Source organism: Ambystoma mexicanum, chromosome 6q (genome assembly GCF_040938575.1).
Source record: "Ambystoma mexicanum isolate Mex_15411 chromosome 6q, UKY_AmexF1_1, whole genome shotgun sequence".
Classification (NCBI taxonomy): domain Eukaryota; kingdom Metazoa; phylum Chordata; class Amphibia; order Caudata; family Ambystomatidae; genus Ambystoma; species Ambystoma mexicanum.
Window position 1 is genome coordinate 461,016,646 of NC_090937.1, and position 22,870 is coordinate 461,039,515.

Consider the following 22,870-nt stretch of genomic DNA (forward strand, 5'->3'; position numbering starts at 1 on the left):
CAGCGGCAAGGTCGCAGGATCAATTCCCCACATTCGCATGAAAATACTCAAACTCATAGGTTGACTTGTATGGAAGAAATAGGTAATATCATTTTCTAATATTTATTTCTGTTAAAAACATAGTCTTATCTTTATTTCCATTACAAATGCCTGAGAGAGACGAGCACCTTTGTTTATCCCAACCAGCATTGCCAGTCCCCAGATGCAGCTTCGTGGAGTACACCTTTGACAGCAATGTTATTTCCATTAAATATCTCTATTCCCTTGTGCCCCCCTCCCTTCTCGCACACAGGTGTTGCATGTTTTGCTTGATTCTTCTACCCTGCCCCCCTCCTGCCCACCTCCTTCCATCCTATTTCTGCGGGAGTCTGTCCTGATACATTCTGGTTTCACCATCACTGTCTTGTGGCCAATGCTGGATTTGACTTTTATGAAGTTCATTGATTCACAGTGCGTCACCCTTTCTCAACTCTCATGCTGGGCTTCGTTTGCATCTTGTACTCATGGTGGAACTGAATAATGGTGTTTCCATCTTCATCTTATATCCTGGTGTTGCAACATTATGTGTTACTACTGACTTCTGAAATTGTATTCGCTCTCCCATCTCGCTTCTCCACTCTATTTGACTGCGTACTCTCTGTTCTCTCCTCCTTTCCCTTTTCCTATATCCTCCCCTCCTCCTCTTACTTTCTTCAAACAAGTGCGTCCCTCCCTGAGTGAGTGTATGCTGAATCCTGTATAGAACAGTAACCCCACCTTTTTGAGGTCTGTATAGCAGTCCCAATCTAAATGGTCAATCTATGTGATTAGGCAGTGTTCCACAAGTCACATCACAGTAGACATACCCCTCCACGGTCATTTGGCATTTAATGAAGAGGGCAATTTCCCTCCCATTTAATCTGATGTCACCTCAGGGATTTCTTGCAATAAATATTGCCACATTCTGAATTTGTATTTTCCACACATAAGACCACTTTACCAGATTTCCCTCTCTGGCGTGAATCAAAGAATGCAATTCTCATCGTAATAACACAAGTGGGTACTGAATTATAGATTTTTCCATTTAACTCACATCACTATATATATTCAAATGATTTTCCCATCTCAAAGTGACAGGCTCGTCCCTATGGAGGCTAAAAGATATAATGAACTGGTGTGCACCATATCTGTATAGCAAAATACACATTTGCCTAATTTGCATAATTAAAAATCCATTAGAACAATCTTTTTTTATATCACCAAGTGGAGCATCTCAAGCTGAATGCATTACAACAATAATTATTTTGTTGTAACATTCTGCGAATATTAGTACTATGTAACTTTTAAAAGACTATTTTCTCACTTTATATATATTGGTCATTAACAGAGTTCTGGTGTCCCCACTATTACTGCAGAGCAACACAGTATTTATCACATGAGCCTGGATTTAGTAATGTCTTTGAAGTTTGAAGTTCTCTAGGTGTTATGACTTGTCATGCCCCTCTTGGACAGTTCCTGAGTCTGTGAGATTTCCAAATAACACTCTATTTTTCCAGGTATCAAGATTCATTTTTTCAAGAGAGGCCTGGGAGATGCAGCCCATAAAAATGGAGGCTCAGGATTGATAGCAGGTCCAGCCTACCCGTGACTAAGTTGCGGAGACCGCCTTATCATTATGGCTCCATCCCACAGTTCATCTCTATGAGAAAGCATGGGATCTGATTTCATATCTCATTTTGTGGGAAGTGGCATGAGCAGAATATAGATGTCAAAGTTCAGTTCTGGCTTCATTTAATGTTGTCCCATTCACATTTTGCATTTTACATGAAAACACAGCAGTAAAAAATGCAAATTCGTTTTTCTCCCTTTTGAAACTGCTGTTTTCTTTCTCCCCAGATTGAGCAGTTCCCCATTTTAACAAAAGTCGCAGGTTCTTTTCTGATACTTGAAATGTTCATCTCAGGCCTTGCCAGTTATAGTTTGTTTAGAGAGGACTGCAAACCTTGCACATGTGTTTTTCAAATACGGTGCACAGACCGCAACTTACAGGTTTGTTTTCTTAAATGATGCCTTGCTCTACTGCTTTTCTTTGAATGAGATTTCCCTACAACCTCCTCCAGGTAGCTCATTGCACTTCCCCCATCCCCACTATATGTCTGATTTCCTGGTCCCCAGAGCCATCCTCGGTGCTTAGGACAGAGACATAAAACTGCCCATTTGCCATAATACCATTAAATAGAGCTAGTGCCCGATAGTAAAAGCTTTCCTGCATTTATTATGCCTCTTGGTCTATTCAGGCTTACCCGCATGAACGTCAGACTGGCCTCACTGGCATCTATGTTTCAGAGACTAATTAGGAAATTGTTTAAAGTTGTGTTGAGGCTATTTGCTTTCAAGATGATGTAGTGGAAGACACTGAAGATATTTGAGAACAAACTGATATCATAGGAAATGTTAGCTATATAGAATATGTATGGGCACACCTTGAAAGAAAAATAAATCAATTGTTATATCAGTCCGAAGTCACCTGTCTTGGACACAGGCACACACACTAGTCAAATGGGGAATCGGGACAAAATGAAAACATACAGGAAGTCATAAGATTGGCACTAACCTCTACCTCCAAAATAGGAATCAGTTCTATTCCTCAGACAATGCAATAGCCCATTGGACCTCCTTATCTCCACTACCTGCAAAAAAGGCAATCCGCCTGTCAAAACAATTTCTGGTTCAACATAGAACTGGCTTAACTAAAAAAGAAGAAACCAGGAACTTGAATGGCCTTGGGGTAAGCAATGGATCACAATGACAACAAATCATGCCTTTGTCACCTGAAAGGCTACCGTGCAGTAATCACCCATAGAAAAAAGAATTCTTGAATGACTGCATCTCCCAAGCCATCAACCCGGCAGAACTATTCAAGATCTACAATGAACTGAAATCCCCCATCACACGACCTGCCTCTGCCTTGACTTCACAGGCTTTTTGTTGATGATCTGGCCACGCATGTCAGGCATCCATCAAACAATCTCACAAAACTGCATCATTGACTGTGGAAACCAAGTCTGAAGTCTTCTTCTTGTCCTTTACCCCAGTGACCCATCTCAACATCATAAAGATGGACAAAAGAGCAAAAGCCTCCTTGGTTCAAGCCTGCCCCCCGGGCCGCAAAACCGTAAAAGAGAACATTTCCACTATAGCACCTGCTCAGACTTCTTTGGTCAATATCTCCCTGTCCTCGGGTGCTTTCCACCCCTCCTGAAAGACACCCGCTTCATCATCTCTCCTCAAAAAAGCTAGTAATGACTCCAACAACCTATTTAAATATTGTGCAGTTGTAAATATACAATTCCTTGGAAAGGCCATGGAGAAAGCAGTTATGCAGCAGCTTGAAACTAATAACTTCTTTTATGACCACCATCCAGGATTCTACTTATGAGAGAGGAATTCCTGTACACTACAGATAATAATTTCCCTGCCATCCACATACTCCGTGACTCAACTTGTCAGTGGCCTTTAACACCGTTAATGACACTATTTTACCTGACCACCTCGAACATTTTCTGCAGTGACACCTTGAATTGGATCTCCTCCACCTTATTACAGAGAATTGTGCATCCGTGCAGGTCAATTTTTCTCTTTCTAAAGCCACAGCCCTCAATTGTGGGGTAACATGCAGAGGCAATGTCCAAATTGCATTCAAGCTCTCTGGCTCATCCATCCGATTCCAATGGCATATTCATCTCTCTACTTCAATCCAAAATTGGATGATTGAAAATAACCTGTGTTTGAACGCATTCGAAATGTAAAGTCATGTACTTTGGAACATCCATCCTTCTACCTCTCCCTATTGCCTGGCCTATTATATAGTCAAAAATGTATTTATTTATTATTATATATTCAACAAACATGAAGACTTAATACATAATCAAGTACAATAAGATACCTTCGAAAACCAGGTATCGCTTACAATAAAAATAAAAGCATACAATATAAAGTCAAAGATATCACATTTAAGAACATCAATACCAACAATAAATCCGTTAAAAAAGAAAAAAGAAAAGAAAGGGATACATTGAAGCCTACTGTGTTGCAGTAGGCACTACAGTAGGCCGCACTAACATGCCTCCAACATTACCCATATATTCTTAATACGATACTGCAGTCCCGTATGCTGATAATACAACCACTGACATTGCCATTCATAAATATTCTCCAGATAATCTCAGCATTGGGAGTTTCTGCCAAATCAAACCCAGCGGCAGAATAATACACATTTCTGATGTTGAATAGCAAAGAGCATTCCAATCGGAGACTTTTGGCACTCTCAATACACTGGCCTTCGGAGAGCCCAAATAATCTATCAGCCCTATGGATGTATATCCAAGCCAAGGTCCCGGTACTTCTAGGGCAATTGTGATATTAAAAACGTAATATTTACATACTGCCATACTGAATGGTTTCCTAAGTATTTCACTATATACAAAGGAAGTCGGCTAGGTTTCTGGATATATAGTAAATACCATGTAAGAGTTGCATGTTGAGGCCAGTTCAATGACAGATTGCGCCACGTTGAATGCAGATAATACATCACGAGAGATCATTTTAAATTGTCTATGTGAATGTGGTTTTTGGGTAAGCCTACACACTACTCGATGCTTACAGAAGGTAAAGACTCTGTGGATCATTTCTACAGAATTACCTTTCATTAACAATTTTCGAGTGTCCAACACGCACCAGATGAGTCCTTCAATGGAATCTTATGGAGCATCCAAAAGTATCTATATCCAGTTCAAACAACGTAGCAGATACTTGGCAGAAATGGGAACAATGTTAAACTCAAGGTATATGTAATCAGCGGGGGTACCCTTCTGGAGGCGGACAAGGGTTCTCAAGGAAGAGCGTTCAAGCTGCATGAATTCCGATTTCAAATGAAAGGCTCAAATCTCTGCTCCATAAAGAATGATTGGAAGTACCTTTGCAGTATACAGTTTAATGAAGGTCACTATGGTGTAACCTCCAAATCTTCAGGCAAGGCCGCCAATTGCCCCAATTAATTGAGCCACCTTAACATGCATACTTTCCAAATGACATTGACATTTAAGTCTATTGTCAACCAACATCAAAAGATAACAGCAGATTTTGACTTCTTTGATCTTTTCTTGCTTAGTTTGCCAACAATAGCGCGCGCGCGCGTGCGTGTGTGTGTGTGTGCGTGCGTGTGCGCGCGAGCGTGCGTGCGCTCCTCTAGGTCAACACACTTTACTTAGCTCGGCATAATCAGATAAATTTACTAACGATTTCTGTAGGCCTTTAGGGGCATAATCCATGACAGCAGTATCGCCAGCACAGCCTCACCATTGCAACTTATGGTCTCCTAGTTTAGTGGCAAACATGTCAGGATCATTTATTGCAAGTCATAGGTCAGCCAGATATAGATGAAATAAAGTGGAGGCCAGTATGTAGCCCTGCTGGAGACCAATGTTGGTTTCTATCCAATCAGTGGTCAGTCCATGCTAGTCCAATCAAACCCTAGCTCGTGTGTTGCTGTGAAGAGCAATGATCATGTTATATAAACCACTGGGAATATTCCAGTTTTTAAGTTTAACCCAAAGTTGCTCTATGTATACCGTATAAAAAGTGGCACTAAAACCTATAAAAGCTACGTAGGTAGGTTGCTTGAGGATTTTCCATGCTTGTTGGATGATGGCAATGAGAGCAAGCACATTATCTGTGCTATTTATGCCACTTCTGAAACCAGTTTAATTGGGGGAATATTATTATTCTGATCTATCCAGGTGTTAAGTTCTTGTAATAATGCCTGAGCTGGTGCATCCAGCAATGCCAGTAAACGATAGTTGCCGGGCTCAGTTTTTAGCTCCTTTTTGTATACTGGCACTAAAATGCTTTCTCTCCAGGTTAAGAGAAGTGGGCCCATCAGGCTTATGTATTTAAATAGGCGATGTAAAACTGCATCCCAAATGGAAGGAACAATCGTAACAAAATTATTCCATTGGCCCCCTGGTCCAGGAGCCCTGGATGATTTACTGGAGCAGATAGTTTTGTATTTGTCTTGATGATTATATGTGTACAACCACCACTCGCTCAATGGTTCCTCTGCTATGAGCTGCGCTGGAGACTGTCCTAAACTACTAGAAATATACAACTCTCATTCATGCTGCGAGACTTCTCCAATCATACACTTGTTTTTACTATGTTGATTACAAATATTCCAGAACCCTTACACATTATTATTTTGGGCACAGAGGACCAAGTTATGCCATTTTTCTCTGTGCTCTCACTATAATGAGAGTTACCTCGGGTATTCCAAGAGAGAAAGAGATTCTGTATATCAGGCACGTGGTATAATGTGTGGTTGTAACACGTTTGGCAGTCAGTCCCAATCGTTGTCCATCTGAACAGGTTGTTTCAGAGAGCACCCACTTCCAACCACCAACCTTTTTCCATCAGCCCAGGTGGATACAATCAGATTATCAAACGTAGTACATTTGCCACCTGTGGTTGAGGTACTTTGTAATCCCCTACTCCAGGGGGCAATAGCGTAAATATTCCCAGAACCAAAAGGAGGTGAGTCTACAGCATCATAAGGACATCCATCCGGTTCACTAGTAATAAGAGACACTGGGATATCATCTATAGAGCAGTCATATCCTAACCTGCCCACGTTCACATCATGCTGCATAGCATAGCCAATGGCATGTTCCGAACTGAATTATACGATGGAAGTGGGATATCTAACATGGCTATCCTTATGTATGATGGCAAGTGGCAAAATGGTCGGATTACCTTCAGTGCAGGCCTCCTGTTGAAATAAGATTTAAATGTCTCCTAATATCTGTGAGTCAACAGAAGCCGACCTGTGCTTGTTCTTGAAATTGGAGAATACCCCTGCTGAACCAGGTGTGTAGCAAAGAAGGAATGAATGACATTACCATTGCCAGTACCCACTTGTTTCTTATTTTTGGCTCGAGGAGCGACCGCTTAGGTGTTGTTACATCATAATGCCCGTCAGCATTGGTGGTCGGGGAATGATGGCGGGGGTCACAATGCAGGTTCACCTGAGTAGTTGCAGTCCTTTTCTTCTTTTTTTTCCCTTTTAACCTTTTTTATTTTGGACACACCATAAGGGAACAAGTGCCGAAGTTATCAGCCTATGTTTCCTTTTTTTATTATATTGCCTTACGTTATGGACTGAAGGTTCAATACAAAGAATAAGACTGGAGTGCTGAGATGCTTCATTCAAGTTAACGGAAGCATTTTTATCATATTTATAAATCAGGGCTCCTGGAGAGGACCCTATTTCCCCAGGAGGGCTTCTTATGAAACAAGGAAACAAATGAATAGGTCGGTGGTTCACTCATGCACTCTCCTTTCGTCCAGTCACCGTGAAAGTTAAGTAAACACTTTATACTTTGTACCCAGGTGTGGTAAATTCTTAGTTTTTATATAGTCCCATATATTTGCGTGAAATAATGTAAAACATCACAGAATTTCGAGTATTTTGAGTATCTCACAGAGCTGTAAAGGATCCATAGACAACTCTGCTTTCTGCTTCACATCGCCGGATGACGGGGTGACGGGGATGTGCTTGTGCATAGCGCAGTTGCGCCGCTGAAGCACCAATTCAGCGCTCGTACCGGTTTAAATGGCTTGAAGGGATGAGGACCGTTCAAAGGGAAAGAATCGCCACAGTCACCGCACCAGTCACTGGTAGATCTAATCCGCAGCAGGAGGGTCAGTTTAAAAAGTGTTCACAAGGCAAAATCGATGTCAGCCTACATTGTTTATAGTTGTGTTCTTGTCTAAGGGGTTTGGGTAGTGTAAGGGTGCAGTAGTAGGTACAGAAAACAAAGGTGGCATGTTTGTTGGCATAAACCTTTATTGAACTGAAAATACAGAAAAGCACCCTAGCTATCCCTAGAACTAAGAGGGGTTTCCCTGCCTCAAACAAAACGAAGGTTAACGTCAGAATATCCGTCAAAAGTAAATAGTCTACTGTCCATTGTCCCAAACCTATTTCCGTCCCTTTCACTTCAACAGGAACCTATAACTAGATTGCACCCTGCTTATAGCAGGAGAACTCCTCCTTATGGATGTTTAAGGCAGTTCATAAATGTTGGAGGAATGCCCTTCTTCCTGAAGCCGTCAGTAGGTTTTAATGTGTTGTTCCCCATGATTGGGGAGGAAGTCTTTCTCCCTCCAGAACTTCTGAGCAACGTTCCAATTCCAACACAATATTGGGAAGGTGTCTCCCTTCCCCAAGCCTTTCTTGGGCTCTCTTTTCCAATAGCTTTATTTATCCAAGTTCTATCTTCTGCCAAAGGATATATCTCACTTCTTCTCATCTTCTCGTCACTCAGATGATTTATCAAAGTTCCAAGCTCCAAAACAATACTTGGAAGACGTTTCTCTACCCCAAGCCTTTCTCTGGCTCTCTTTTCCAACAGCCTTTTTTTTTATTAACGTTCTGTCTTCGGCCAAAGGCTATATCTACCTTCCTCTGGTAACTTGTGCCAAAAGGATATCTTCTCCCCTTGAGCTTTTCGAGACTTGTGCCAAAGGATCTCTCCCCCCTAGACTTCTTATGACTTGTGTCAAAGGATCTGTTCTCCCCTTGGGCTTTATCTTCTACCAAAGGATAGATCTTGCTTCCTCTATTCTTGTTCCTTGTGCCAAAAGGATCTGTTCTCTCTTTGGGATTTCCATGAATTGTACCAAAGTGTCTCTACCCACTGGACTTCTCGTGACTTGTATCAAAGGATCTCTTCCCCTGGACTTCTTGTGTCATTGTGTGGATCCCAGGCCCCTTTCTTACCTCTAGAAGATGGATTTCTTAAGCCTTGTTCACTAACCTGTCAGGCATTATTTCGTATGTATGCATCTCTTGCTTTTTCAATGTTCAGGTCTCTGACCCCTCTTTCAGCTTTGTAATGTTTATTAACCAGGCCTGGTTTACAAACCAGCCAGACCTCTCTTTGAGTCTCTGTGGGTTTCTCTTCCACCCAATGCGTTCTCGACTGGTCTCTCTCTTCGGTCCCACTGGGAAGAGGAAGATGCCTCCTAAACACAGCCTATGGGTTCTCCATGTGCCTTCTAGGTCCCCCTCTGCGTACCTTTGCATTTGGTCCGCAACGGTTCCATTCCTCAACAACACTGGTAAGCTTCTGTGGTTTCCCCAGGGCTCTCGCGGTCTTCCTTCAGCTTTCAGGAGCCCCACCATGCTGGTTTCTCACTGAACGTCAGGTCTCACCTGGACCACTCGGCTGGCTTGGTTTCTGCCACGGATGCCAGGCTCCCCAACAACCAGGTAGGTTGTGGCTCTTCTCCGCCTTCTCGGTCCCCGCCTTCTTGCTCCAGGCATTCAGGTTTGCAGCACATCTTCTCCACGTTGCTCCACTCCCCAGGGTGAAGCTGCTCTAGGGTAGGACTGACCTCGAGGAGAGTCCTTCATTCCCTACTCTGACACATTGACTTCACTAGGACGTTTGCTCTCAAATTGCTAGTGAGTGGGAAAGAGATAGGTGCTGTACACACCTAACAAGCTAAAAGTACAGCAGTAACTTAGCATTCCTCACAGGACACCAAATCATTATGTAATCCAACAAGATGAATTGACCTTGGCTTAGGAAAATAGCCTTTCATGTAGTCCCCCATTTGGAGGGGGGTGGATTCATTCTCAAGGATGACTAAAATCTATTGATCAATGGATATAAGTTGCATGAGGCAAGCAAAATATCCTCAAGACGAATACACTTTGCCTCCAGCTTGATAGAATTCTGTTAAACATAAAAGTGCAAAGCAGGTTACACCAATTTAGTGGCCGAATATCTCTCAAGACTTCCCTGAGAAATGGTGAAAGTTAAGGGCATGAATGACAGGGGCAGTGTGTGTGCATGGTTAGTGGCCAGGTTGTGACTAGAGAGGAACAGAAAGAGATGGAAGCAAAGAGCACCATTCTCAATGCAGTTAAAGTGTTAGCAGTCAGAGTTTGGCTATCCATCAAGAACATAGATAGGATAAACTGAGACCATTCTCAACAACATCGAAGGGAACTTGTTGCGGAAGGGCAAAACATGTACACGATTAGAAGAAATTAAAGTTGGAATTTTCGAAAATGTGCATATGTGGGTAACTCTGGTATACTGAGCATCAATATGCTGGCCAGAAATCTCCTTTTGTAGCAATGAGTTGGTGAGGATGTTGACCATTACATGAGGCACTGCCAAGAATGTCAAGACAGTTGCAAGGCCCCAATTTAATCAATTTAACGTAAGGTCAAATTAATGATGCAAAATACTTTTGGACATTTCAGGACCATTCTATACCTTAGAAATTATATTCACAGTTTTAGTCAGTGACTACTTTACACATTGGCGCTTACGAAAATGGGTAAATTTTTAAGCGAATCAAAGAAGGCACACCTCTAAATATACTGACAGATAATGCCACCTGATTGGTATATGAGAGTGCATAATGGTGTAAATGTATTACTGCAGCATCATGGTACTGAGCACCACACTATGGAATGATATCATCCACTAGTGAATGGATTTATGGAAAGATTTAACAGGATGGTCAAGGACAACAGACATGTACATGTGCGAAGCAGAGCTTCCTTGGAGGCAGTTATACAGGGTGCACATGCATAACACTGCAGGTCTATGCCCCTTTGAAATGCTGAGGGACAGAAAAAACACATGATTTCAAAAGCACTTATTGGTTGGGAATGGGATGCAGTGAATGGGAAATGAGAGATGATGAAAGAGAAGGAATGCCCTGCGTCAAACCGAGAAGAGTCAGAACAAATGTAAGACACATTAAGACCAATTCCAAATCAGTGAAAGGGCACATTCTAAAGGTAGAAGATTTGGTGCAAATGAAAGTGGGCATCGAACTCTGGGGAACCTATGAAGATGGTGAGTAAATCTAGATTGTTTATAAAAACTGGAGAGAAGTCTGGAACATAGGTAGGGTGAGTAACCAAGTACACTACAGTCCCTACTGGTTCTACACTACAGTACAAGCAGTAGGGACTGATAAAGCGAGATCTTCTAAGGCAACAATGTGACAATGCTAATGGTACTAATTGTACTGCCAGGCGAGTTAAGGATGGCAAAAAGAAAGTGAAGTTTCCACCAAGATAGAGGAATATGCTTTGTCAGTGGCAGGCTGTGATAAACAGGTACTAAAAAAGCATTTTCTTATGCTGCATTGTTAATAGACCATTTATTTTACTATCTTTAGGTTTGTTTGTATATAATTTAAAAATTATGTTATTAGGATTTAAATTGTGCACTATTTGCATTTGCATGATTCCCTTGTCTTAAATAGTCACCAGGTTTGGTTAGTGTTTCTAAGATAGCTTTGCTTAATTTATGCGTGCAGACCGGAAGTAACCGTAGCCCTGCATGTGGATGAGTTTCAAGGGGTTTTGTGTCAAGAGCATCAAGAATTTTGTGTCCAGTAACCAAACAATGTGTGCCCATGTTGTTAGGATCCATTGCCCAGTGTTATGATGTGTACGTTGGTTATAGAGATGCAGTGTTCTGCTGTTTGCAGTGTGGTTGGGGGGCATTAAAAGCCAGGTGTGAGTGACTTGGTTGGTTTGCATGTAGTGTGTTTGAGAATGAACTTGAGTCAGTTGGCAGAGTTGATGAAGGCTGCCGTGAGAACTTTAAAGGGAGGATATTGTTTCTTTTCCCATGTTGGATAGTTGCCTGGGTGAAAGTCACAATGTGTTGCAGTACATAGTGTGGCACTTATGGTGAGGCCCACATGTCAACTTTTAAGAGATAACAGGGTGGAATGCCAAGGAATAACTATATATCTAGTATTCTGTCGGACAACCGGTAACAAATGTCTGATTGTGGCGCAAATTGCATTGTGATAGGGGATGGGAGCTGCAATGACATTCCCTGATTGTATGACTGAGGATGAAAGAGTAAGTAAATGCTCTGGTTTTGGGTGAAAGCTGCTGGTTGGCGTTAAATGCTGAAGGGCATCTGGTTGCTAGTTGGTATCTTAGTCAATTAGGCATTAGAAAGCCAGGTCTTTACTATTTTCCTGAAACTAAGCTGAACCTGGATTGTGCAGATTTTCTTTGGCAAAGTGTTCCAGAGTTTGGCCACCATGTTGGAGATCACTGATCCTCTCTGTCACTCTTCGGGGAAGTGCACAGTCGCAAGTATTACAGAATTACAGGATTTTAGTGTCCTTGGATGATAGTTGATCATCTTTCCTTTCTTTTTTGATGAATTTGGCTCTATGGCCCTCAAGTGCTCTGTGGACACTGCAGGGTGCTGTGAAGGGGGCTCCTTTTTTGACCAGTTGCTAGTGGGGTTTGGGGCTGGTGTTAGGTGTTCCCTCCTGTTGCATATGATGCTGTGTTCTGGGTGTATTGAAGTTTCTTGGTGAGGTAACATGGCATGCTGGGATATTTGCTGGTGGCATAAAAGATTCTTGAAAATGCCAGTGATATAATGATGTGGGTCCTGTGCAGGATGTTAGAGAATTCAATAATCCGGCTAGTTGAACAATGACGGTAGAAACATTTGTGTACAAGAGCATTGATTTGTGCTTCCAGTATAAGTCCACTTTTAGCTTTTCTGGCCTCATTCTTAGTAGCATAGGCTAAGGTAGTAGTGATTTGGGTGCAACATTGTGGGAAAGTGTCATGGTTTCTATTTTGCTTTGCTTTTTGATTTGTTAGTCATCATCTATGCATTTTATGAGGCAATTGGTGGAGGTGGAGTTTGTGTCTTTGTTGATGGTCATTTTGAACATGATGTGTGTGTCATCTGCATAGGTGAATACGTGTTTGTTAATGAGCTTCATAAGTGGAGCCATGTACATTTTGAAAAGCTGGGTCCATAATCTTGATACTTGTAGGACACCACAATTGATTTTGCATAGGCTGAATGTGAAAGGTAGAAGTCATGCGATTTCTGTCCTATCCATGAAGAAATACCTCATGCACTGTAGCACTGTCTTGTGAAGGCTTTCTTGCAGTCTCTTTATCAATTATCGATGGCTGACTGTGTCAAAAGCCACCGATATATGTAATAGTATAAGGCCGAGGTGATGTTAGCATCCGTCATCATTTTAAGGTTCTTCCAGATGGATTTGAGTGCAGAGTCTGTTCCCCTCATTGGTCTGATGTGCTTGTGTGATTGACGATTTTGTACTTCACATGTTCTGGAATCTGGCTGTATACATAGCTTTCAAGGTTTTTGGCAGGGTATGGTTTATTGGAGATTGATCAGTAGTTAGCATGATCGTCTGGATTTCCAGTGGTATTATTGAGTGGTTGAACATAGGCCATCTACAAAGCTATTGTTACAATTCCTGTTCCCAATGAAGAGTTAATCAGATTGCGAAAGTAGAGTGCTAGCGTTTCTTTGTTCAGGATGTCTTGGTAGGTGTCGGGGGTCATGGCTCGACTGGGAAGCCAGCTGTGTTACACTCTTTGAAATGTTTTTGGAGGTCCTTTTCCGTGATTGCCTTGGGCTCTTTGAGGGATCAGGTTGTGATTGTGAAGAATGTCATTGCTTCTTTCAATATGTTCTGCATCTATGTGTTGCTGGATGTAGGTGCCCCGAGAGTATTCCTGGCTTTCGTCGATTTGACTCAAGTGTTTGACAAAGTTGACAGACAGAAACTCTGGATTAAACTCAAAGCTTGGAACTGTCCCCCGGCGATCATGGAACCAATGATAGCCTTACACACGGACACCAAATTGCGAGTGCGTTTGAGCCAGCAGGGCCTCCTGTCAGAAGAAATTCCATCAAAACGAGGAGTAAAACAGGGCTGTCCTTTAGCTCCTTCTCTTTTCATCACCTTTTTGGGAGACTACAAAGAAACAGAAAACAAGATCAGAGCATTCCCTCCGAAAATAGGCAAATGTGCTGTCTCTCGCATTCTATACGCAGACGACTTGCTACTGCTGAACCAAACTCAGATCGGTCTCCATCGCCAGTTGAATAAACTTCCACAATACATAGAAGAAAATAATCTGCAAATAAACAAGTCGAACACCAAAATCCTGATTTTGGAAAAAATATCCCAACAAAAACAAAAATGAGAAGCTGTATTGGGCCTTAGGTAACACAACAACAGAAATAGTTGCACATTTCAAATACTTGAGAGTTACCATCGACAGCTCCAAAAGCGAAGCGAAAATGCAGCAGGCTCTTTGGGACAAAACACAAAATCTTACAGCCCAAACCAGTGCTGTCGACAAAAAATATGGAAGATTTTCGCTGCTTCTGGCAATCCAATTCTACAAATCTAAAGTGGTCCCATCTTTGGCCTACGGGATGGACTTGACTCCAAGCATACCAGTCTCACTATGGCCAAAACTGGAAGGCTACATTGTGGCAAACAGTTATTGGTATACCCAAATCGACCTTGATCACAATAATCTGACGTGAACTTGGATTACTCTCCTTGGCAGCCACAGTTGAGCACAGAAGCATGCAGCTCTTCAGAAAAACACTGCAGACCGACAGCCCGCCAATATACTAGCTGATAGCAGAGGAAACGAAAAGTGGTTGGTGCAACTTACTAAATTTGTGGGCTGCAGCCCATAAAAGAAAACTGAGCAACATAGCCTCTAGCGAGGTAGAATTGATCTCTAATCTCTAAAGAGAGTGAATGTCAGGATTAGGAGTTGGCAGGGACAAAAGCGGTGCCAGAAACTGAATAGACAGGCACAAACTACATTTCCCAGTAGCGCCTGGGGGATTGGTAGTCCTCAGCCGTGCGCGCTTGTGCCGAGCTGAATTTGTTGAGTAACAGTTTATTAAGGCCACACAGCGCACAGCAGGTGTGGCTTATTTTGGATTTGCGCAGAGCTTTATGTTGGATGGAACGCATGGAAGCAGCGGAGGCGGCGGCGGGCGGAAGCAAATGCTGAATCCAACCGGGGCCAAGGCTGCAGTTGCGACGTGCTTTCTCACACAGTGTCCAGGAGGGCTTCCGAGCCTCCCGGACTTAAGATAAGTGCAAATGTATACTTTTAAAAGGCATGGACATGTGTAACTCGTTACATCATTTCTTTTACGCTCACAAACCATTGGTATTGGCTGTGGGTGGGTCTGGGTGGGAGAAGGCTGCATTATACTCTGCCTGTCTCCACTAAGGTGCTGGGGTGCACAAGCATAATCCAGTAGTGCATATGGACACATTTAGGTGATATTTAATGGTATGAAAGGCGGTGCTGAGGGCATTTAGGCATAAGGTCCCTCTCATCAGATATTTAGTGGTTAAATGCTAACAGGAAGAGTTTACTTTATCAAAAGACTGTGGCCTGCAGGGGGAATGAACAGTATACAGTCTCTCTGTATGTATGTTCTTTCATGTTAACTGTTATCAGTGTTGCTACTTGCTAGCCCAAGAGGGCCATGTGTTATGTCATTCATAAGGGGAGTTCTCCCAATTGTATGTGCCATACTGCTTGCTTTGTGCAATGTTTATGTCAACGTGTGATTATGGTACATGTAACAAGATGTGCTATAGAGGTCTCAAGGTGTACATAGAGTGTATGTCAGAGTCACGAGCAAGGCCTGTTCAGGAGATTACTAGGGATTAAGCAGTGTAGGGTTTTTTCTCTGTTACGTTCACTGTCCTATCCACACTAGGGTTCCCTTCATCCTCTTTCAGGTTTCCCTTAAATTTGCCACCCTGTCCACAACCTCTTCCTAACCCTCTTCCCCCCACTGGCTGCCACATGGTGTCCTGTTCACTCTACCAGGTACCTGTGCCAACCACGGTGGGAGGCTCGACTTCATTCGGCTTCTGTGGTTCGGGGGAGAGTGTCGACCTCTCTTCCCCTTTTCTTGTGTATCTTGACATAATAAGCCACCCCCATATTGGAATACTTATAACCACCCAAGCCAAATGGAAGTGACTCCTCCACCTTTGGCCGATGTGCTAAAGGCGCAGCAAGACATTCAGGTAGAATTAGCTCATGCTAGACAAGAATCTGACAATTTAAAAACACAAGTACAAAGTTTGGTCGCTCAGAGAACTCCATAGACAGGGCTAGCACCATGGAATCCTCTTCAAGTCAGAATCCTACGGTCATAGTCCAACCTCCTAGTAGTGTACCATTGGCCGCGCCAGAACGCTTTGCAGGGGATCCTCGAAAATACATGATGTTCATTACACAATGCAGATTAAATTTTTTTGTGCAAACCCGCTGCGTTTGAGACAATCCAAGCAAGGACAGTGTTTGTAATTTCCTACTTGGCAGGAGACACAGCCGCATGGGCGATGCCATTGGTACAGAAAGATGATCCTCTGTTGCATATCTGGGATGGGTTTTTAGCAGAATTTGGGAAGCTATTTGACCGACGAGAGGTATCCTTAGCACAGGATTAGGAGTTGTTGGGTATAAAACAGGGAACGCAGGATTTGGTAACATATGTAATCCAATTTAACAGACTAATAATAGAGACTGAATGGCCGGTGGCCAAGCAAACAGTGTTATTGTATCAGGGACTGTGGGAGGACCTTAAAGATGCAATTGCGCAAGTGGAACCCCAACCCAGAACATGTACTGCAATGATAGATTTATCCTTGAGGTTGGATCATTGCATGAATGAGAGGAAAGGTGATAAAAAGAGCCCAGAAGCAGCACCTTTTGTGCTGTTAGATAGGAGTAGAGGAGGAAGGACACGTGAAGTGGAACCAATGCAAATTGGGAGTGTAAGAGGACCATTGTCAGCGGCACAGAGAGAACAACGTAAGACTAATAAGTTGTGTTTGTATTGTGGGCAGGCAGGGCATTTTTCTCCAATACTCCTCAGAAAAATGACGAGAAGAGTACAAAGGAGGCAGGAAAAAAAGTTGGGCCGACCTTAGGGGGAACACAGGTGTCAGGCCCATTGGAGGTGAGATTCCCCAAATAGATTGCAAATACGGTGGGGGGTAAAACTTCCCAATTATATATTTTGGTGATGCTATGTTTTGCCTTAACAAAACAGGAGGTCATGGCCATGGTGGATTCGGGGGCTACAGGTAATTATGTGGATATTTCATTGGCCACGCAGTTAGGTTTACTGTTAGTGGACAAGAAACAGGCAGAAGGGGTCCAGTCAGTAGATGGTTCCCCACTAATATCAGGACCCATACGGAAGCAGACTGAGACATTGGAAATGATCGATGTAGGAGATCATCAAGAGGAAATTACTTTTGATTTAATAGCCGCACCACAGTTCTGGTTGTTTCTGGGAATGCCATGGTTGAGATTACACAATCCCAGGATTGATTTGGAACAGCAGACAGTGGGGTTTGATGAGCCAAGGTGTCAAGAACACATACTACCTGAAGTGGGCCCCGCAGCATTGTTAATTGAGAAGGGAACAGGAACCCAGGTAGTGGGAGCTGTAAGGGGGAGATTCCTTTACAATACACGAAGTTTGAGAAAGTGTTTGACAAAGGAATAGTGGAGCAGTTACCCCCTCATAGGACTTATGATTGTGTTATCGAATTGGTGGAAGGAGCAAAATTACCCTGCAGTAGAATTTACGCCCTCACTGAAAAGGAAAATGAGCATCTATGAGAATATCTAGATGACATGTTGTCTAAAGGATTTATTAGACACTCTACTTACCCTGTGTCTTCACCGTTATTCTTTGTTCCTAAGAAAGAAGGGACCTTATGCACCTGCATTGATAATCGGGTGTTACACAAAGTAACCATCAAGAACAGATTTCCTTTGCCTTTAATTTCTGTCCTGTTAGATCAAGTAAAGAATGCAAAAATCTATACTAAATTGGATTTAAGGGGCGCTTACCACCTGATACGAGTAAAAGAGGGCAATGAATGGAAGACAGCATTTAGAACAAAGTTTGGATTATTTGAGTATCTTGTGATGCCGTTTGGTTTATGTAAAGCTCCTGCAGCGTTTCAGTTTTTTATGAAAGAGGTATTGCATGAGTTTATTGATGTTTTCGTCATTGTGTACATTGACGACATTTTGATTTATTTGGAGTCCCCAGAGCAACATGTAACACATGTAAGGGCACCATTGAAGAGGTTACAGGAATATCAATTGTGTGTGAGAGTTGAGAAGTGTGCATTTCACGTGAGAAAAGTGGAGTTTTTGGGGTTTATACTGACTAACACAGGGATTGTAATGGATCCAAAAAAGGTTCAGGCTGTGACGGACTGGCCTTCCCCACAGTGCATAAAAGACATACAATCCTTCTTAGGGTTTGCCAATTTTTATCAGCGCTTTATTAGCAACTTCTCTAAGATTGTCACTCCTATTACACAATTATTGAAAAAATCGGTGCAGTTTACGTGGAATGTGGAGGCAGAGAAAGCTTTCCAGCAATTGAAGACAGCCTTTACCACTGCCCCTGTGTTAAGACATCCCAATACAGAGAGAGCGTTTAAGGTGGAAACGGATGCTAGTAATGTGGCAGTAGGAGCTATTTTATCCCAGAAGGATGAGAAGGGCATATTGCACCCAGTGGCATTTTTTTCTAAGAGGTTGTCAGGATGTGAACAAAATTACTCCATCACTGATAAAGAATTGTTGGCGATTCGGTTAGCATTCTTGGAGTGGAGACATTATTTGCTGGGGGCAAGGCATCAGGTGGTGGTGGTCACTGATCACAAGAATCTACAGTACTTTAAAACAGCCCATTCACTTAGCCCTAGACAGTTACGATGGTTTCAGTACTTCAATGAGTTTGATTTTGTGGTTACTTTCAGACCAGGTAGTAAGAAAGGCGGATGCTTTATCTAGATAGCAAAATTTGGATAATGTAGTAGGTGAAACTAAGACCATAATTTCGCCAGAAAGAATCATTGGTGCTATTAAACAGCAGGTCATTGAGGAGGTCAAAAAAGCGTTACCCTTCAGACAGATGCAAGAGTGGAGGAAAAGTCATGCAGCACGAACAGTACGTGACGGGTTGCCCTAACATAAGGGTAGATTGTACTTACCCACTAATAAATTACAGGACAAAGCATTATACTGGTGCCATAAGTCTCCATTAGCGGGACATGCAGGGTTGATAAAAATGCAAGATATGTTAGAAAAATACTTCTGGTGGTCTACATTGAGACAAGACATGGAGGTTTATCTGGGGTTGTGTGAGAATTATGCACGTAACAAGGCGGAACACGAGAAGAAAAGAGGGTTGTTACAACCGTTACCAACTCCTGTAAAACCATGGACTGACATTTCTATGGATTTTATTACAGACCTACCCTCTGATAATGAATTTGACACCATTTGGGTAGTGGTAGACTTCTTGTCCAAACAAGCTCACTTTGTTCCATGTATTGGGATACCGGGAGCAGGGAGACTGGCAGAGTTATTTCTGCAGCATGTGGTACGATTGCATGGGTTACCAAAGAGCATTGTTTCAGATAGGGGCTCGCAATTTACCTCCAGATCTTGGCGTGCCTTTTGTCAGATGCTGGGAATCAAGTGTGCGCTTTCCATTAGCTATCACCCTCAAACTGATGGTCAGACAGAGCGAGTGAACCAGACATTGGAGCAATATCTACAAGGGTATTTGGGAGATGGCACAGAATCTTGGGTACAGGCCTTATGGTTGGCAGAGTTCACTTACAATAATACGTACCACACTTCTTTAGGAATGGCACCCAATGAATGCTTATATGGTCAAGTGCAGAATATGATACCAGAACATTTGCCAGAAGTGGTACACATGCCAGTATTACAGGAGTGTAAACAGTTGCTTCTGAAGATCAGGCAAAAGGCATGGGCAAATTTGGAACAAGCCAAAAGACAATATAAGACTCAGGCAGATAAGCATAGACAAGAAGGTCCTAAATTTGAAGTGGGGGATAGAGTGTGGTTATCAACATGAAATTTAGCTTTGATTGGATCACAGAGGTTTTTACCCCGTTTCATTGGGCCATACGAGATCATTAAATGTGTGTCTGCAACTGCTATGAAATTGCGTTTGCCTAAATCATTACCTATCCACCCGGTGTTCCATGTGTCTTTACTTAAATCCGCAGCTCCGGGAATGACTACTAAGAGACCCCCGGCGATCATAAAGGATGGGCAGACGGAGTAAGAAGTTAACAAAATTTTGGACGTCAAGAGGAGGAATAACCGACTATGGTATTTGATTCAGTGGAAAGGCTATGGGCCTGAGGATTGTTCTCGGGAACCAGTGGAAGCAATACATGCCCCAAGGTTGATTCAACAATTTCATCTGCGACATCCAGGTAAACCAGGTCCTGGGAAGGGCCCTGAGAGAGGAGGTAATGTCAGGATTAAGGGTTGGTAGGGACGAAAGCGGCACCAGAAATTGAATAGATAGGCACAAACTACATTTCCCAGTAGCACCTGGGGGATTAGTAGTCCTCAGCCGTGCATGCGTGTGGGCAGCTGAATTTGATGAGTAACAGTTTATTAAGGCCACACGGCACACGGCAGGTGTGACTTATTTTGGATTTGCACGGAGCTTTATGTCAGATGGAACGCATGGAAGCAGCGGAGGCGGCGGCGGGCGGAAGAAAATGCTGAATCCAACGGAGGAAAAGGCTGCAGCTGCGACGTGCTTTCCGATACAGCGTTCGGGAGGGCTTCCAAGCCTTCCGGACTTAACATAAGTGCAAATGTATACTTTTAAAAGGCATGGACATGTGTAACTCGTTACAGCATTTCTTTTACGCTCACAAACCATTGTATTGGCTGTGGGCGGGTCTGGGTGCGGAGAAGGCTGCATTATACTCCGCCTGTCTCCGTTAAGGTGCTCGGGTGCACAGCATAATCCAGTAGTGCCTATGGACACATTTAGGTGATATTCAATGGTATGAAAGGCGCTTCTGAGGGCATTTAGGCATAAGGTCCCTCTCATCAGCTATTTGGTGGTTAAAAGCTAACAGGAAGAGTTTACTTTATCAAAAGACTGTGGCCTGCAGGGAGAATGAACAGAAGAAGGATGTCTCTCTGTATATATGTTCTTTCATGTTAACTGTTATCAGTGTTGCTACTTGGTAGCCCAAGAGGGCCGTGTTATGTCATTCATAAGGGGAGTTCTCCCAATTGTATGTGCCATACTGCTTGCTTTGTGTAATGTTTATGTCAACGTGTGATTATGGTACATGTAACAAGATGTGCTATAGAGGTCTCGAGGTGTGCATAGAGTGTATAGAGTGTATGTCAGAGTCACAAGCAAGACCTGTTTAGGAGATTACTAGGGATTAAGCAGTGTAGGGTTCTTTCCCTGTTACGTCCCCTGTCCTATCCACACTAGGGTTCCCTTCACCCTCTTTCCGGTTTCCCTTACATTCCCCACCCTGTCCACAACCTCTTCCTAACCCTTTTCCCCCCACTGGCTGCCATGTGGTGTCCTGTTCACTCTACCAGGTACCTGTGCCAACCACGGTGGGAGGGTCGACTTCATTCAGCTTCTGTGGTTCAGGGGAGAGTGTTGACATCTCTTCCCCTTTTGTTGTGTATCTTGACAGTGAAGGCGAAAATGGAAAATCTGGATTGGATTAAAACGAACAAATTAGACTTCATATAAATTGAAAGTACCACAGGCGTATTGCGTGAAGTTCCCAGACAAATCTCTAAGAAAGACTTTTATGAGAGCAAGATTTAATCTTCGACCAACGCATGAAATAGCAGCTATTAGATCAGTCTCTAGTTCCAACAAATGCAGACTATGTCAGGATCAAAACCAACAGGACTTTAAGGCACCTATTGATGTCTTGCCCTGGGATGAGGCAGGTGCGATCAGCGTACCGGACACTGCTGTTTGCCGATTTGAAATTCTTTGAAGAGGAGCTTTGGTGGGCCCGCCTGATTTTGGGAGAAAAGACGAGATAGACGATCGCAATCGCAAAAGATTTTGAAATGCGCTCTGGAAAAGACAAAAGTCAGCCCAAATGTTTTCTTGTTGAGAGATGCCCTGAGATTCTTCTCGGTTTGGTTAGTCCCCTTTTCAATGGGCAAGGAATTATGCACATTTCCCAAATTAAACCTTATTAAGCACACTGTCCATTGCATGCCTCTTTGTGGATACATATCAGCTTTGTGACATTCCCCACAGGATGCCACGCTGGGGGTGGAAGCAGGACAGATCGTGACACCATGAGTCCTCCTTCCGGGCCTCTTTCCTTGCTCACATTTTCCTTCTTCTCTCTACTTTTTGTTTTCCTCGCCCTTCTCTTCCACCCCATGCGTCTTCCTCACTCACCTTTTTTTTTTCTTCCTCTCATACTACAAACTGAATCCTCCCTAGGCAGAGCTCCTTAGAAGAGTTAGCAAGAATTCAGAGTATGAAGAGAAAGAGGAATCAAAGGATGCTGCAGAAATTGGCTATACGTCTGGCTTAAACGATCCTTTAGCTAGGATTAAGTGAGAAATAAAAGGTTTCAAGATGGCAATCTTCTAGGTTAAAGAAGTTGTTGACTAAGGGAGAGTTGTCCACCTTGCCCAAAGTAATGGGGTGACTGTGTTCCCTAGCTCTCCTTTATGGTCCACAACCCCACCAGCTACTGCCTACCTCCATCCCACAGGCCATTGCAAGTTTGTAGTTGTATTGATTGGAAAAACAGGGATTACATTTCAATCAGAAAGGACATATAATGAACATTTACAGATGGCTGAGGTGTTATCAGGAAGAGTGTTGGTATGATAGCACACAGATAAGACAATTGGTGAGCCAGTTTGAGGGTGGGACCAAGGATAGACAGACCTGGGACAAAATAAAAAGCAGGTGCCTTGCAAAGGTATCATTAACCTAGGGGGTTGAGTGCTGCAAACTAAAGAAGTGTACTGTACACATATACACAACTACATTATTATGCAGCACTTGAAGCAGTGGTGGGGTCAGACACTGAGGATGAGGGAAATGGTGGAAGC